Raw genomic sequence first — 19,544 nt, forward strand, 5'->3', positions numbered from 1 at the left:
GTGCTGTTCTAAGTCTATTGTTTCATTTTACTATGCTTTGAAATTGGTCATGATTTTAGGAAGCCACAATGCATCTGAACTATGAGCATCCTAAAAAAAAAAATCTTTTAACACACTTATGCCTGTCCAAGTGAAGTCAGCATAGCTAGAATGGGTGAGAGTTACAGTGAAAAAATATGAAGATGGAGTGTTGCCTTCAGAAGATGCCTAGGTGTGTGGCAGACTTTTACTGGAAAATTGTGACTTTCTTTCAGAAAGAAGTCGTTTTGAAGGCACAAGATTATTCAAAGCAAAATGAAACCTCATGTCCTTTGAGAAGTCGCACCCCATTATCCTCATCCTTCTTTCCCCTTTTGCGTTTTATTGTTGCTTTAAATGTTTCAAAACTGTTTCAGCCATTATGCTGTCAAAAGTGTCTTTTCAATCTCAGATCCATATCTTCTGACATCCTAAGACAGCTACAACAGAAAAGAAGACTTGTGTTGATGTTACTCAGTCAGCATTAAGTTGTCACAAGTGCTGTCTCACTTCATCTTAGAGCCCACTCATATCACCATCTGCCTGCACAGAGGTAACATCCCGTTTGCATGATGAAGCACTGTGTACAGGGCTCCACTCTCAGGTCCACGGGGCTCTGACAGCAGCACATCCTACTCAGCGTGCCACCTAGAATCACCTGGAACAAACATTTCTCAGCAAAATAGCAGGACTTCTAATGCTTTGAGTCAGAGACAGAAAAAATGTTGAAGTGTCTCCGCTAACGCAGCTCTTCTTCCTCTTAAATTACTCTTTGTAGTTACTATAATTACCTCAGGTCACTCATCTTTCCTGGCCAGGGTAGTGCTTTTTGGCTATCTCTTTTCCACAGAAGAGAGCACTCCATGGTGCACCCCAAGTGGGAGTTCACTTGCTTCAGATAGAAACCACAGGGCAGGGAAGACAAGTTCTGTTCATCCAATAAACCTTTGCTGATTTACAGTAGGAAATGTTTTGCCACAAGTGCAGGTCTTTGCATGAGGACATGTTCCCACAACAGACACACTGCTTTTGTGGTCTCTGTACTCCAGGGGTGCAATATGAGCTCAAAATATTTGGAGGGATGGAGATGCACTTCCATTGGCTGCAGTAGTTAAGACTACGGCTTTTTCTTAGAGAGGTATCTGCTGGTATCCTGATTCCATCGGGCTTCTTGCTGGTGCCCTTTTATAGGCCAATGGTCATCAAGTCCAATTCCTTCATCCACAAGATACTATGTCAACAATGCATCGAGCAAAGTAACCCCTTCGTTTTTCACAGGCCTCCCAGTAACCTGCACTGAGCTTTAGAGTGTAAGTAAAGGGAAGGAGGGAAGGAGGGAAGTGACGGAAGGAAGTGGCGGAAGTGGCGGAAGTGGCGGAAGGAAGGGAGGGAGGGAGGAAGAAAGGAAGGAAGGAAGGAAAGAAAGAAAGAAAGAAAGAAAGAAAGAAAGAAAGAAAGAAAGAAAGAAAGAAACAAAACAAAGAATTCGTAGGTTTCAAGGGCATCACAAAGTCTTTAAGTTCCTGCAGTAGCAGAACTGGCTGGAAGCCTGAGTTATTCAAGAGTGTAGGAGTTACCAACACTACTTGCTGCCAATTAGTCTTTGTATGTGTTGAGTATCCTCCCCCAAACTGACTTACAAAGGACTCACCTCCCAGATATTTCAGCTGGAAATTCAGACTGTTTAGCTCAAGCAGCAAAGAAATTCATGTTATTTTCTCTTATAAGGCTGTAGTCCAGCTGATATGGCAAGCACTGAGAACCACAAGTATATCAGTGACACCTCCCACCACGACACTTTTTTCCTGGTAGGATTTTCTTCAAACATCAGCAGAATCACTGTGCTTGTATGGATGCACAGTGAATTTGGCCCCGTAGTTTTGCTCCTGTAAGGGCTCACACAAAGAATTGTTTTACTTGTTTTACTCAGTCAGGGGACTTGATGGTTTCCCAGCATTGTTTCCTCTTGCTGTTGTCCCTGGCCTCTGATTGATCCATTGGAGAAGACTCTCTAAGCCATTAGACAAGACTGTAAAACAAAGAAGACTTTTCAAAACTGCTTTCCAGTTAGAGACAACTAACTGAAGATTTTTCCCAGCATCATTCCATTCCAGTATTCCATGTGGACACTTGATTCTAGATTGTGGTACCTGGGACAATTAGTCAAGAACCTTCAGTGCAGAGATTTTATGTATTATTTAATATTAAATTTAAAGCACTGAGAATATGGTGATTTCAGGATACCAGAAGAAAGAAGCAGATAGATCCAAAAATAAAAGATCTGAGTAATTTTTTCTGAATCAGTTTTCTTTCTCAGGCATACCCCTTATTATTAGTTAACAGTATGAAATGGTACTGGCTTTAATTATTACTTTTCAAATTCTGTTTTCATCCTGCTGCATCCCTTATGCATTGTTTTTTGTAAGGTTTCTTAAGGTGAAGTAGTAGAGGAAATTACATGAAGCAAATTCTGTGGGTTTGTTACATACATGGTCTATTAAACTGTGAAGATACACTGAAGAGGGCAAAAAAAAGAAGAAAATATTCCAAGCTTGAATCACTATTATGTTGGCATAAGTTTAAGTTCCTAAAAAGCTAAGGAAGATATGATGCTGTTCAAGGTATCTGGTTGGGAAGTCTTGTATTTTATTAAGTCAGGCAAAAATTGGGGTGATTCTTTAGAAGCCATCACTTCTCCACCTTGTTCAACAGTGTACAAATATGATAGATCTCTGGTTTCAGTGAGCTGAGGTGGAAGACACAATGTGTTTTCAACAGGTGATTTAGAAGATTGCTTTACATGATGTCTGGAGTAGTTTTCAAGGCACCTTTGCCCAAGTGGAACATACTGGGAAAGGAAGGGATTTCTGGCCATGGGAGCTCAGCAAAGCTTGCAATGATCATGGCACTCTGATGCTTCAACAACTCCTTGCCTGTTTATTTTACAATAAGGCTGACAGTCAGCACTGAAAACCAGATCTACTGACCAGCTAATAGAGTTTTAGAATTTCATGTATGAAAAAGCAGTTATAATTGCACTTGAGAATGCAGGGGAATTTCTTACAAATAATTTGTTTACCACAGAATTCTAACTTTTGGAGTGGAGGAATATTGTTCTCTAATACCAGAGTCCTTATTAGTACTTGCAGAATTATAGATTGCAGATATCCATCAGTTTAGTCCACAGAGTAAATAACTATGAATGCATTAAGTAGTAGAGTTTTGACTAAGTGCCTTGCAAACTGCAGCATCCCTGGTTTGGCAGTATTGTGTTTGTGTTATTACAGGAAAACCAGAGTGGCTCCATGGAAGCCTATCAGTCACAGAAGACTTCAAGTAGTGACTAGGTAATGAAAAGTTATTGTGAATCTCAAAACTACTCCATTGTCTTGAAGTAAAAAAGGGAGCAGTTGAGATTTGAAAGTTTTCACTTGTAAAAAGCAAGGGGATTGAGGATTAGGCTTGTTTGTCATGTATTCAGATGTTATAGTTGCAGCATTCCATTGGCTGGTTATGGTCACTCAGAATGAAAGCATAAAATTCACTATCAGTCCCCATCCTTAATAGATAAGAGCCATTTTAAGGGTAATGTTCTCGCAGAAATGTTGCCTCATGGTGGGTCTCCTACTTCATTGAGACCATTTGCATACTTAGAACCAATTGCAAGAATTTCTTTAGAATATAGTAAAAAGCCTTCCTACAGTTCATCAGGTATGGTTCAAGAATATCTTTCCCTTTTAGATTTTCTGTGTATGCTAGATGAGATTGTTTGATTCTACATTTTCTGGTAAATAGCATGTTAGAAGTGCAGCATTTTGTTTCCTTCCTGAAATTTACTTGTGTAATTCACCTTCCTTTTCAGTGCTGCACGTCAAGATTTTGTCAGAAAGCCCAGAGCCTTTAGGCTTGGTCCCTTGCCATATATCAGTAGCAATCAATTTTTTCTGGGGTCTGTATATGCTTTTTACCATTTGGTTTGGTGGGGGGTTTTTGTTTTTGTTTGTTTGTTGGTTTTGCTTTTTTTTTTTGTTTCCTGTCCCACATTTTCTGTATATATCATTCAACATCACAAATATAATTAATAGAACTTAAAGCACTGTTGTGATACAAAAACTAGCAAATAATAGAGAGACAGAGAAGGCATTTGAACCTCATGAGGTTGGATACTGTAAAGAAATTAAAGCAAGATTTTTCACAGCTATGGTTCTGCAATGGAAGTTTAGAGCAGTACCAACCATATATTGTAACTGCATGGACCTACTTTGCACACTTTGTTTCTGAGGTGTAAGATCCTGAATAATCAGGCCCTTGGAGAACCTTTGCCATCTTAGGAAGCTTTAAAAAGCAGCATAGCCACCCTCTGAATTATGGACATGTCACAGGTGGGCTGGAAAGAATGATAGGAAGGACCTATCCCTGTTTTCTGCCTTGATGGTTTACACCAGAGCTGTTAGAAAGCCAAGGGTGCAAGCATAAGGCTGCTGCTCTAATTTGCACTGGCTTTTAAATCTAGATTTCAGAGGGGACAAATATGGCTTCTGCCCATCTTGGCTCTACCTTCCCTGCCCTAACCAGATAATGCTTCTTTTCTTCAAAGTGTTTACTCATAGGAGTAAATTTTGTTGAGCAGATAGCATTTGATGTATAGGGTTTTGAGATAAAAAGGTGCTTTTTAGGGCAGAGACTATGTTCTTGGCCCATCTTTTGTAGCAGCCTTGCACATTCATAGCTCTGAGTAGAAGAAAATACAATGTATACTACATACTGTTCATGTACTTTTTTTTGCATGTGTACACACCCCTGCAAATGTATACACATATGAGGAGGATAGAAATACAGAGAAAATATATCACTATCCAGATATTTTCAATTGGTGGGTGGGACAAACTTTTGCACTTGGTATTTCATTTATTAAACTTTCAGTGACACTGTCTTGGAAAGCGATCATTTTGGCTTCTATTTCTTTATTTGCATTACACAGCACACCTGGTAGAAAGGATATTTAAGTAGTGAAGGACTTGCAGAATTAGTAATTAATAGGTCCCATTATGCCAACTCTCATGCAAGTTTAGGACATCTTAGATGCTAGATAAGAGATGGATAATTTGAAGTAATTTTCCTGTAATCATGCCAATCACTTCAGCAAAGTAGTTATTAAATGAAACAGTATTATGATGAATTATAGGACATCTATTGAATATCTTTTCTTATCATGTACTTATAGTGCCTGATGCTGAAAAGAGGCAAACATGTGAATGCTCCTTCCCAGTAAAATATGCACACTTCTCACTGTAAATAATAGTTTGTTTAGCAAACCTTGTTTTTTTAATGAGGCCTAGAGACACATTTGTACCTCATACTCTTTGCGGTTCCGGAAGATCATCTAGTTTTACTTTTTCTTTAAAGGTGGATATTAGCAAGGATTAGTCACCTCTGATGACAAGGAATTTTTCTAGTTCAAATTTGCTGAAGTGATTAAATATTATTTATCTAATTAAATGCTCAAAACAGATCATTATTGAAAGGAATAAATTTAGTGGATTTGTTGAGCAGTGTTAGCTGAAATGTAACTGCACATCATTTGACTTTTTAACATTTTATTATATCTAATAAGTCTTTCTGTGCTTAATTAAATCAACTTATTTTTTACAGCTAATTTAACATGATTTCATTTCAGTTACAGCTTTTGCATCAGATACGTAGAAAGCCAACTGTATAGCAAAACTAAGCTTCTGCTACTCAGGTGCTCTGCTGTACTTTTACCTCTCTAGCCACTACTGACATCCAGACTATTTTTTAGTGTTTTCTTATCTTTCACTGAGAAAGGTTACTCATTTGTTAATTATAATCTATTTCAAAAACTACAGTAAAAAATTCTACCATATGGTCATAAAACATTTAATAATTCTGTCATATGTAACAAGCTCTGAAAATAAACTTTTTTCCTTGGCATGGGACTTTGCCTGGTGTCAGAAAATGCCAAACAGGAAAGTAAGATTAATTCTGCTCATGACTGCCCCAGCAACTTAATCTTCATGTGTTTGGACAAAGATAGCAGTAGACCTGCTAGTGAGCATAAAGGTTTCATCTTTTTTTCCCAGGGTGCACTATATCTACATAGATTTTGCGTATTGTTCAAAGACTTTTGAATATGGTTTTGTTGTTCTATTAAAAACAATGCATTAGCTTCATCCTTTTAAAACTTCTGAGACATTTTGTCTTTTTTGCTGAACAGCAGCCCACTGTGGGGTGGGAAGTGAGAAATTCAGTCAGCCTGCCAGCGATTGCAGTTGGCTTGGATCAATGTCGCTCCTTTGACTTCAGCAGGATTATGCCTGGACACCACTAACATCTAGGAGATCAAAACCAGACTAAGGACATCTCTATATCGACTAAAAAAGGGGTTTTATGGTTTTTGGTCAGCCTGTTCACTGTCCAGCTGTTCCCACTGAGTTGTTTTTAGAGCCGTTCTCTCTCCAAAATATAAATGTATAGAGAAAAACTCACTAAGTGTATGAGAGCTTTTGATAGATGATTATCTAATATGAATATCTATTTTCCCTCCCAAACACCTGAATATTTTCAGAAAAGCTTGGGGATGCTTTTAAAGCTAGCACTAAAGCAGAATGAATTTCTGCATAGTACCAGGTTTTACCAGCATTATCAGTTTTAACTTAAATAAAAATAAAACCACCAGAAGTTTTAAGCTCCTACGTGAGGGACTGCACAAAGATATATTTTTACCCATGTACATGTAACACATTATTATTCCTGTGGTGGTTACGAATAACAATTTCTGTATGTACAGAAAACCGCCGAACACTTGGTCTTAAATTCCCCAGAGTAACTGTTCATGATCACAAATTTGGCTAAAGGATTTTTTTCATTATCCTCAAACATTTCCTTTCACCTCCAACCTCTAGGCAGAGCCGTGGCTTTCCCTTTAGACCGGGGAACATAAAGCCATGGGGCCATCGGGGCTGGCTGTGCCTGACCCCGAGGGCCCTTCTGTCAATCACTGCCTCCCCATCCCTTGCTCTCTTTCACACCAGGCAGCTGTACCCATCGCTGTCAACCAGGTAACAACCAGCAAACAATAGAGGCCTGAATGCCTGGTCTAGACACTCTTTTAGCCACTTATTTGCTGCTCTTGGCAGCTGTTGAAGCATAAATAAGCAGTTTGTAATCAGAAAGCTGACATCATTGCAGCTCAGCTGAGAGGGTGAATTGTTGCTGTGCACTGAGCTGCTTTCCTCCCTCCCCCCCCCCCCCCAGCCCCCTCCCTGCTTCATTTTGTGACAACGGATTCTGGGGTGGGGATGCAGATTTCTGCTGGGCTAAGCTGGCTTTTCTTTTTATTTCTAGACTACAATGATGTAGGTTGCAGAAAATGGCATGTGCGAGGCAACTACCATAACTGAAAAGAAAAAAAATCCGTCTTCTAATAAATGGTGGAGTCCTGTCTTACTCCTTCAGAAAGCACTTCAAGCCTCACAAATGTTTTGAATTTGAAGGGTAGTATTTCAATAGATTGACCACAAACTGAGAACATTGGCACAAAATGTTTGCCTGTCCTGACTGGTATTTTTACCCTCAGTTTTGTTTTTCACCCTGTGGAAGGAGAGAGGAGGTAAAAGCAGTCACACCAGAAGTGAGCGAACACTTGCTAACAAACTCTGTTTTGTGCCAGTGTGCCTCTGTTCCTGCTTTCGAAATGCCCAGCTACGCATCTCCCATCGCTGCAAACATTTGTTGTTCAAGTACATTTCATACACTTTTAACACTTCTCTTTTTTTCTACTTTGGGGCTCAATCATAAACAAGTTCACTGGGCAAATTTGACACAATATTTGAAACTCAAGCTGGGTTCCTTGGGAAGGATTGGTGGGGTGAGACACGTGGCAGCGCTGCTGCTCCCTGACTGGGGGAAGACGACAGCATACCCAGTGCAAATATTTGCACATGCAAATTTAGAATTCGTTTTCCACAAACACTTGCACGTATGACTTTCAAATTAGCTTTCTGAAAGCATTCATGCTGCTAAGAAACTCTAGTTCAAATATTCATATAAAGTGAACATAAAAGGGCCACAGGTTTAGGTGATTTCTTTTTTTAAGTTTTTTTTAAGAAAACAGACACCAAGTGAATATTCATGCCAGTTTTTGCAATGTTTGCCCAGTTCTGTTGTTTTCTGACCGTCCTCCTTTAATATTGAGAACTGATAGGTGCTCATGGGGTACCAAAAAGCAATGGCAAGTTATGCTGCTTCAAACGTATAGTTAAAATATAAACTTTATACTCTGCAGTGCATTTAGTGCTCCTTATTGATAGGAAAGTGAAGCAGAGTGTGTAACCTTTACAATCTGTAATCTATACCAAGTCCCAAAGGTTTTCCCTGAGTTTCATTCTGTCTGTCCTGGTGATGACTGTGGCAATAATGGGAAAGAGGCAAAGGGCTTTCTGAAGGGCTTTCTCCCCTCGCTGTTGTTTGTTTATCTCTCTGTGTGCACTTTATGTGTGCCAGCAGTAAGGGAGATGAGCTCTCTTACTCTTGTGGAGCAGAACTCACATTCCACCATTGATGTCTCAAAGTCTGATCTGACTGCCTGTTGGTACACAGAGTCAGGATGAATGCTAGTGTCTGTGGGGTTGCTAACTATCTGAAATATCTTCAGGTAGCTCTGTCTGTCTCTGGTTTCAACAAGAAAGAAGGCCAGTTCAACAAAAATATTGACTTTGTATCTCCCAAAGGCTTTCTAGTATTAGTTTGCTCTAAGTAGCTCATGATTTAGAGTACAAAGGCATTTCCAGAATGCATGTTTAACAAAATGACATAGCAGATAATTGAAATTTATTTGCAATTTTCAAACTACAATAAACACAATTCTCCTTTTCTTTCATTAATAATCGCACGGCTAATGCATAACAATCCCTCTGCAGCTTTTACAAGCAAACTTGAGCTGCTGTGTTGTAATAGCTGGAAAAGTTAATGTAGCTTGAACAAGGTTCCTAATTGTCCCTGTCTCTGTCATATTTGTCTACTTGAATGGTCCTAAATACCACAGCGATTAATTACTACAGAGCAGGTATTACAAGATGTTATCATCCTTCCCCAACTGTCTGGGTGAATGGAGAGAGGCAGTAGATTGTTGCAGTGTTTCATCTTTGCACTTCCTGTAAGGCACTTTAACCAGAAGATTTAATGTGTCAAAGTTAACTGCGTTCTCGCACAGATATTCACATTCTAATTAAAGATTAAGAACGTAGTACATTACACTGTGATTTGTCATACATGGCTTGTTAAATAGGAAACCTACCGGGATTCCCTAACATTTTATAAACATTATTCAGGGCTTTTAATGTGGGCAAAGGAAAAGATTATTCAGCTGCTCTGCAGAGTAGGAGGCAGGTCATTTTTCCCTCACTCCTCCATCCTGCCCAATCTTCCCCTTTTCCAAATAAATGAATAAGAAAACTCAGGTGGTTTTCAAACTGGAATTCTGTTGGGATCTCTTTAAACTATTTATCTTCCCAGCGTGCATGTGTGCACATGGATACATATATATGTATATATTTATGTATATATGTAGAGGGAGACAGAGAGAGAGAAAATATATATGTCTTCATTATTTTTTGCATTTTTCAACTTTTGCTGTCAGCTATGTAAACTGAGGTAGGAAGTCTTTGTTTGAATTACAGTGGCAAAGGAAGGAAGAAAGATGAAACAGTTTTTCAATATGCAGAATGTGCTTTCAGATTATTCTAGCAATGCTGAGCAGCGTACCACTTCCAGTATTAGTAGCAGAGGACTGGTTCACATTCTTTGATTGCCTGAGGAATAAATTAATGAGGTTACTAGAGACATTGAACATTTGCATATTCACGGATGCTTATTAGGTATAAAGTGAATGCCAGGTGCATTGAATTTTGGGAATACTAGCTAGGTATTTGGTCTTCTATTTTTAAAGCAATCACATCTTGCTTTTTCCCTAAAGTGGGAAGTTCTGTGAGTGGAAAAAAAAGCAGCATTTATAAAAATAATAACACTCAAAAAAAATCAAATTAATTCAATACAGATGAAGATTTGCTGTAAGATATGCATCAGAATAAATAAGATACAGCATGAGGCTAGGGACTATCTGAATATTTTGTTTGGTACAACAGTTAGGATGATTACAAATATAAAAACAGTTGTTCCAAGACATAAGGAGAACAAATGTTATATTTTTCACCGTACTCCTCATGGATTTCTGGCTTTAAATAGCAGAAGAAAAACTCATTATGAAGTTACCTTCCATGACGTCCAATGCTTAATTTTTAAAACATCAATATTTTCGCACATTTTGTTCCAGCAAGTCTCAAACTCAGGCTGCAAAGCACAGAAGATAGAATTACAAAATTTGCTCCACTGTTTCTCAAAGGAGTATCTGCACGTGGTTGCATTGTTGTCAGTGGCTTCCGTCATCGCACTGTGAAAGCACATTGTGTGAATGATTTGCACTGTATCTCATTATTCCTGCAAGTTTTAAACTATAGTGCTTATATGGGATCTTGCATTTTTGCACTCTGAAAGATTCTATGGTATTTGGGTTTTTTGGTTTTTTTCCACCCCATTCTTTAGCTGTCCATAATCTACATAGAGCGCGGCATTAGCACTGCTTGTCCCAGCAGAGAAATATCTGTCAATTGAAAACATGTACTGTTTGTGCTGCCTTTTGCTTCTCCTTTACAGTGTAAGCATCGAGCATGTACATGTGCACAGACTACAGGCTTACATGCCCTGCACACAGATAAATACAGACACACATTCCCACACAGATGTGCACTTACAAAATTATTGGTATCACCTACTTCCAAGTAGCTGTTGTAGCAAAATCAAGCAGTGGTAAGTGTTTTCTATGGATAATAATATGTATCTACAAACAGGCTCCCTTCTGCCCCCTTGTTTCACAGAATACTGTGCTCAACTTCCCTTTCCTGGATGTTGCACTGTGCTGATCACTGCCCTGCCTCTGCAAATCCTATTTGAAAATCTCATTTGCAGCATAACTGACAACAAAGGCATTACACGGTGTATGCCCTGCATTTTCTGCAGACTATTCCTTGCCTTTGTAAGTTATTTCTAACTTCTAATGAAAATACTGTGTGATCAGTTGATGATCTTTTTTATTTATTAATAGTCTGTAAAATTAAGTGTGTCTAATCAAAGAATGGGTCCTTTTTTAAAAGTGCAAGGTGGAATGCATTAGATCAGTGGTAGAAAAAGCAGATGTTCTTTACTGCAGTAGGCCTTTCTTTAGGTACTCTAGCAAATTAGGGACTGAAAAATTAAATTGAGGAGGATTTTGAGGTGCAATCACTCCCAGCCACTGCAAGACACAGAAATCCTCTTGAGATACACATTTTCTCTGCATTTGTTTCCAAACTGTAATTCTGTTCCACGATTAAAACAAAAAAAAAAAAATCAGAAAAATTATTTGATATTTCAGTCTCTCAGGGCAGCTTCTGAATAATTACATGCAAAGTGATCTGTTAGGTATTTATTGAAAATAGTATTGCAAAGCACAAATCTGCATTTTTTTTTTTTCAGGAAGGTCATTTTTTAAAACATCCTTTGTAGCTGCTTCACTGACGTCCAGGGGTTTTTGCAATCCACACGGCACAGATTTTTTTGATTATGTAGATTTTTTTTTTTTCCTCCTCTATTGCAGTTTCATATGCAAAGCATGCATCAGCCACATCCATGCTATCTCCTAAAGCAGTCATTCTGAAACCCAATCTGGGGACAGTGCAGACTAAATAAAATTTCATTTTGATTTGGCCTCCCGCTGAGAATGGGACTGCTTTGTTTCAGCCGACAGAACCAGCAAGCCAGAAAGGTATGTCCTGTTTTGCATGGCTGATGGTGTGACTTGAGGATCACAATCAGGCCGTTCATGCTCTCAGGGCTCGGCATCTCATCCACATCCTGTACCGTCTTTCTCTTTTCCTTGCCATTTGCTTTCCTTCTGTGCCGCCTGCCGTCTACCTGCAGGGCAAAGCTATGGCAGACCCTCACACTATTGTTTACTTTGGCATATGTTTAATAGCTGCATGGCTGTTTCAGGGTAGGGTTTGTCTATTCCCCCCCACCCCTTCCCTCCCGCCCCCTTCCCCCTTCGCCTTTGTTTTTTCCCTTCCCTATCCACATTCACTTTCCTTATTTTCTAGGTGTTGAATACACAAATACTGACTTAACAGAAAATTATGTAAGTACCGCTTGCAATGCTTCAGAGATTTTACTAGGAGATCTGTAATGCAGAATTTTATTGTGAATCTGAGGAAACATTTAACAGCTTTGAAGGACTTCAGTTTTCATAGCCCTTTAGAGATGTTTAGGCAGAAAAGCAGCCACACATTACAGTTAATAGGAAAAAAATAAAAACATTCTAAGGAAGGGGTCTTGCTGCTTGGCCATCCTCACATGCCTTGCAGTTACAGCTGCAGCGTTTGGCATGGGGAATATCTGTAAATATTTCTTTATCTAAATATTAGTATTTCTCTTACAGCCAGTTTGCATTACTGTAAGAGAGAACGTACAACACTTTCCTTGCTGCTGCTACCCCATCATACAGAGGTGGTGCTGGCACTGGGGGATGACCTCTGTTTTAGCCTCTGGACCATCTTTTAGACAGGGCACCAGGACCTCTGAAAGACTCCTTATGATACAAACTTACTCCTCAAAAGTGTATTTCTCTGATAAAGCTGTGCTATTCCCTGTCTGTGGTTGTTTTGTTTGTTTGTTGTTTCTTTTGGGGGGGATGATGGTTTTAATATGAAATAAAATTAGCATAAAATTTACCTCAAACTAAGGGCAGATTTTAGTTTTGCTTACAGTTTATTTTAATATGGATAATGTCCTGTTTTCTTAGTAAGGTAGACTAGAATTACAACTCCAAAGAAAAATTCAATTCTTAACAAAAAAATAAAAATTAAAAACTAGCATATTTTATAGAGTGGTGACATCGTGCAAATTTATATATTCATGGTGATTTACAAACACAAAATTATGATTTTTGTGTGCAACATGACTTTGTGCTGGGTGATATTAGTAACAGCAAGTTATTCAGCAAAGTCTTATGGAATGTAGATGGTCAATTACAACACAGACTGGCAAGTTTTGTTCCCAGCTTTTATATGTTACTTCAACTCCACCTCTTTCATCAGTTTCTGAATCTCCAAAACGACCTGGGATGCAGCCCTTTGGCAAAACCACACATATCCTTGCATGGCAGAGTTTTGTGACTTGAGAATTCTCTTTCTTCCTAGCTTGGTTAATTAAAAAATTAAAAATCAATGCATAAATAAGCAAGTAAATAAATAAATACATATGTGAGTTGGGGAATGAAAGCAGATCCAACCAAAGTTTGGGGGAAAAGAGGTAAAAATAAGATGACTCATTGGCCTCCATGTAAGGGAGGGTATGCCAAATTTGAGTTTCAGCTACAGACATTCAGCTTGATACACCACAACAGGATTTCCTGTACCTGACAGGATCCAGCCCAGCATGTTTTGTTATTCAGAGATATTTATAAAGTCAAATGGAGTTTCAGAAAAACTTTAAGAAGCTATCAGTAGTGATGTCACATTTTCTTTAAAAAATTTGGGGCTGTAGAGAAACTACAAAGCAGCTAAATTTGCAAGAAACTACAGGAGCTACAGCTTTTATAAGGATACAGTGAGGAAAATTATCAGTTCTGTGGGGTTTCATTCAGTATCTCTAATCCTCCTGCTTCACCCCTCAGGTATGATTGGGAAGTTTTCCAAGTTGCCACTTCTGCATTTTAATCAGAATTTCCAACTAATAATTTCATTTTAACAAATGAATTCAAGTTTTAAGAGAAGCTAAAATCAGTATTTTATTACAGAATATCCTTGTTTATTTTTGTCAGAATTCACAGTCCTGGCAAGATTTTTGTTCCACAGAGTATAGCTGAATTGAAATTAAAAATAGATTAAATAAATGCTTACATGTGCATGAGTTGCAAACATATGACATTTTAATGTTAAATACTCAAGGAAATTAACAGAAGTATTATGTATTTTTTTTTGTGAGGATGTACTACTTTTTAAATGAGTGATATTCATTATGGTAAAGTAAAATAATCTTAACTCCAGAGTGCGATTACTGTTCTGGATTGCTTTTTTATTAATTATCTAACTGTTGTATTTAACCAGGAATTAATGCAAACTTTATTCTGGTACTCTTTGGAAATCGGAATGTCTTTTTTAGATTGGTTTATTAGAGCTATATCTTGCAGTCATATTCTGGAGAATTAAAAGAGGTGAGTGGGTTTTGGAAGCTAGTTTTGCATTTATCACTTCCACAGAAAGAAAACTGTAAAAATATCAGCTCAAAGTCCAGAAACAAAGACTTCATTCTTTGACAGACATATAAGGTTGCTGTTAGTGGACTTCATAGAGCTCTTTCTTATATAATCTAACTATAATTCACTATATATGGAAAAAAAGAAGAAAAAAAAAGGCAAAAAAAAAACCCAAAAACCCTCAACAAACCAAAACTAATAAACCAAACCAATTAAAACACCAAGTATTTGGGCATGTAATAGATTTACCTTTGTGTATCATTTTTTAATGCAAAGGACTTAGGAATTCTAAGTTCTTTCATTTTTCTCTCACTTTTTTTGCTTTACCTGCATGAGGTGACATGACTGAGATAAGTCATATGCATGACCAGATGCCTTTGGAGAAAACAGATCATATAAAACAAAGAATATATAACAAATAAGAAATTTGAAAATTGCACTGAAGACCCCAGTGTTTACTTGTTATAATACATATATATGTATGTAAATTGGCCCCATGATGCTACATATATATATGTGTATATGTGTATATATATGTGTGTATATATATATATATATGTATGTATGTATGTATGTATACATGTGTAAATATCTTTGTACAAATCCAGAGAATGAGAGAGAGAGGGATGGAGGACACTGTCACCAAAGTTCCTGGGCCCCATCAATGCCACACGAGCGAGTATTGTTACTGTGACAAAATCCTGCATGACCTGTGCATTTGCTGATCTCCAGCCTATCTGAATTTCCTAGAAATTCACAGCTGATTGTCTCAGGAAATTCTCCTGGGACAAATTCATGGTTGTCTGATGTTTGCATCTGCCTAAAAACTTGCTGAGTTCAATGCGATCCCACACATGAAAATCTGACTGCAAGATCAGGGCCTAAAGTTTTGGTAGTCGCCCTTTGGCCAAGCCAAAACTAACTAACAAACTTGGGGAAAAAGGTGGTAGAATTCTGTGATAGCACTGGACTTGGAAGATGCCAGCAGAATTAATGGGCAACTCATTCTCATTGAACTCAAACTCCTCGTACCGATGTTCTTGCTTTATACACCTGATTTGACCAACACCAATAAAAAGGGTCTAAAACCAGGAGAAGATACTATAAAATTGCATATCAAAGGGCAATTGACTAGCAGCAGATACTATAAAATTATATATCAAAGGAAAGCCGTAATATCCTGTCAGCAAGTATGAGCATAGGAATCCATTGTGTTCACAGTCCTGTAGGGTTAAGGAGCAGAATTGCTTTACTCTGGGATATTTTTACTCAATCTCCTTAGATACAAGAAAAGCAAAACTCAAAGTTAGATTTTTTTTTTTAAAGAGAAAAGTTAATCATAGGCTTACTGATGAAGTTCACTGAAGTAAAAGAATGTTAAAAAAATTAATGCCATTGCTTAGCCCTTCATTTGATAATGTTTCAGGCTTACAGAAAGTTGCATTTCTTGCTCACAAAAAAGCAAAGCAGGGGCTTTCTTAGCTTTAAGGATGTATTCTCTACTATAAGAAGGTATTCTTCCTATAATTATTGTTTTAAATAAAAATTTAATAAAAAAATCTAAGTAGCTGATCAAATGTCTGAGTGTAAACTGAAAATAAGCTTTGAACCAAAGCTAAAAAAACAGAGACAACAAGCTGGCATTAACTTTGTCTAGGAGTAGAGGCAGAATGAAAACTTAGCCCAGGAGCTACTGAGAAATTTAATATTTCCTGAGTGGGGGGAGAAGGAAGTTTGGAAACTGTAGGAAAAAATGAACCAGAAAATCATGTTATTTGTAACCTATACACACCACTGGGATTTCCACTACTGGGATGACCTTCTCAGAAAAAAAGCTACACCTAGGTAAACTGCTTCTAAGAAGTACATTTTGACAGATATTCCAAGAACAGAAGTCCTGGCAATGCACACCTTGAAAGATTTTCTGAACAAAAATGCATAATGGCCTCCCATGTAACTGGGAATATAAATGTGTCAAAATGTTACTTATTATATTAAAAATAAAATAGAAAATGTGTATTAGTCAACTATTTATCAGCCTTTTCTTATCAAAGGCTGAAAGAATATTTTTGTCTCCAAAATAAGGGTTAGATGGAAGAAATTACTGGTGAATGTCTAATGGATGTTATATAGACCAGAAATGGATTACAGATTAATAGAAGCATCTTCTCCTTCATTAAGTGTTCTTTACCCGATGGGGGTGGAGAAGGTTAGGTTATAGCAGCATTATGTCCTCACAATAAAAATACATTTAATCTCCTAGTGTCTACTGCAATTGGTAATTCATTGTATATAATTTTCTTTATTTTTGAAATCCTTTCCATCTACCAGCTGTCTGACAAAAACAAGCATGAAACATTCTGAAAATAAACTTTTGAGATTATTTGCATTCAATGGGAAAATTCCACTACTGAAAGAGCATTCATTAAATTTTTCTAGTGATGGACAAATCTCAGAAGGTTCAGACTATTGTTTCAAACTTGTATAACAATATCAATGTTTGTCTACAGTGTTTCAAAAGACTGTCTCTGTCCTCATTTTATCTAGGAACCTCCAAATAATCAGAATTTTAGTTGTTCATTAATGATGTCTAGTTTTACTTCTGTCCCCTCCTGAGGTTCCTTTACTTTATCAAGCAGAGCAATATTTCCTCATGGGTGACAGACTACATTTCAGAGGAAATTAATTCCTTTTCCAATATATGTTTCTTTCAGAAGTAACCCACAAAATCTTGATGCAGAGGGCAACTACAGGAGGTACTAAGAAACATTTTCTTCCATAGGTTTCATTGGTGGGTTGGTTGGTTGGTTTTTTTTTCTTCTCTGTCCCCTGAATAAAAATTTGCCTAGGTGTAGGTAATAAAAGGTGATTTTTGCACCTTGAAATGGGAACAAGACAGGAAAAGCCACAGGAATATTTACAGTATTCTTACAATCTCTCCTTTTTTCAAATGGGAAATCCAAAATAAACCAACCATCAAAACAAAACAAAACAAAAAATATAACCCAACACCTCGTCTATAGGATATGGCTAAACAGGATTTAACATCATCTCAATTCTTTTGGCCATACTGTAAATTATAAACAGATTATCATCCAATAGAACTGAAAACCTGGAGCTATTTTTAGTGGGCTCGTGGGGAGAGAAGGGATCTGAGTTTTTGTGTTTCTTCTTTCTCTCTCTCTCTTTTTTATTAAGACATTCTGTTAAGGTCCAAATTTGCACTTTAGGGAGGTAAGACAAGAAGACTAAAAGCTGTTTTAGTAGGATCAGCTAAAATGACAAAATAGATCTGGGTGTTAGCAGGTTAACAATGATAACTCACCTTAAGGTCCCTAAAAATAGAAGTGAAAGAAGCACATCAGTAGTGAAGAGCAAGGGGGCCAGAACAAAATTCTAAAGATCCCCATAATTAACTGGCAGAGGGTCATATGAACACTTATTAAAATGCAACAAAGCACAACGGGGTGTCTCAAAGATGGAGTTTCAATCTCAGCTGTGAATTTCTTGGTTTTCTCAATTCTAGCCAGGCCTGCCATGTTATTAAAATAAGTACTTTTCTCTACATAATACCTTTGAGAATTTGGGGAGAATATTTATATTAAAGGGTTAGAGGGCAGTTTATAGACAATTCAGGGGACAAGCCTCCTTAGAAAGTATAGGAAGAATGATATTATGGTGGTATTTAAGATGTATCTGTATCTGATATTGGAATGCTGTGAGATCAGTGCATCAATTTACCTTCCAGTCTCAAGGGCAAAAGTAAGTCCTCAGTAAGAAATAGTGTTTCCCAGGGCAATATCCCTACCTCACCCTAATGCTGCTAAATACTATACATTGTCAAATTCTCCTTTTACAGCATGAATACTATACTCTTTAGCTGCCCCTGTGAAATAATTACGATGAGGAAAAATATAAGCCCAGGGCGTAAATGTAGATCAACCATCTTGAAACAAGGATTTTATGGTTTTCTTGGACATAAATATTGCTTTTTAGCACAAACCACACCTGTGTTTTAAACCATGAAGTCCATCTAATTTCACTGACTTTAACACCATTCTAATTTGGCTGATCTCTTTTGGTTTTGGGTTAAAAAGTGTCGCTGGAATTGGTTGATTAAAGATAACTGAAGTCAGAGAGAATTGTGGGAACCTATGAGACACAGGAGATCTGAAGGGGACAGGACAAAGGTAGGGCAGGAGGAGGATGAATACTCCCTCACTTTTAAGAGCAGAGGGAAAATTACACTTCATTTCCTAACACTCAGACATGTTGTATGCTATATGTTTGATATATTGGCTCTTGAAAGTTTTTGGAATGGAGTATATCCCAGGGTACATTCTTACATCATGATTTACAGGTGTTTTCTCATATCATAATATGTTGGCAAAACCAGAGAATGTATGAGTAGCTGATCTGGCTGAAGTCCTCAAATTCACTGTTTCATGGCAGTGTAAGTTTCTTAGACCAGCAGGCTTTTCTTTATCCCAGGAGTATTTTGAAGTGCAGAACTGTTTATCTGCTCATATGTAGGAGGAGGTTTTTGGGTTTGTTTTTTTTGGTTTTTTTTTTTTTCTTTTTTTTTTTAGTAAGCAAAATTATGGCATCTCGGATTTTGTAATTCCTTCATATATTATTTTAAGTTTTCTTTACATATGTGCATACCCCCACACACATATTTACCACTTGGAGGACAAGTTGGATAAAGCAGAAGTGTAATATAACACCTCCGCTCTCCCGAATGAAGGACTGGCCGTCCTTCAAAAGTGCTATTTGCTCCCTGGAACACAAAGAGAAAAATGCTCTAGAGGCAGCTGTCAATAATCTGGCCCCAGATCCTCATTGCTGGGTGACTCCTAGTTCTCTTGCAGTCACAACTCACAGCATTGTGGCACGCTGACAAACAGGATGCTAGTCTTCCAAAATCCCGCCCTCCCTACCCATTATTAAAGGCATTCAAGTAAACTCTGCCCCCAAATGTGCAACCACAGCCCATGATGAATGCGGGGTGCAGCTTTCTAGTGGGAAAAGCAGGGGTTGAAAATTGTTCAAAATGCACTGGTTTTTGCTTCAGTGAAGGAGGAAGTGAACTAGGAGAATAGGAGGAAATGAGAGAAACAGTCATGAGAAGGGTCCCAAAACAAAGCAGAGAAAAAAAGCC

At 37.8% G+C, this 19,544-nt stretch overlaps 1 long non-coding RNA gene across 1 annotated transcript in view; it reads left to right on the plus strand.

Annotated features, from left to right (window-relative positions):
* Positions 1-11,739: 11,739 nt before the first annotated feature.
* The window catches only part of LOC128934375 (uncharacterized), a 148,575-nt gene continuing 140,770 nt past the window's right edge, over positions 11,740-19,544 (plus strand). The window contains exons 1-2 of the long non-coding RNA XR_008482849.1: positions 11,740-11,896; positions 12,228-12,265. This is a non-coding gene — a long non-coding RNA (uncharacterized LOC128934375). The remainder of the gene's footprint in view (positions 11,897-12,227; positions 12,266-19,544) is intronic.

The sequence above is a fragment of the Melozone crissalis genome, unplaced genomic scaffold (assembly GCF_028551555.1).
Source record: "Melozone crissalis strain CALT ecotype California unplaced genomic scaffold, PUWL_Pcris_2 ptg000013l_1, whole genome shotgun sequence".
NCBI lineage: Eukaryota > Metazoa > Chordata > Aves > Passeriformes > Passerellidae > Melozone > Melozone crissalis.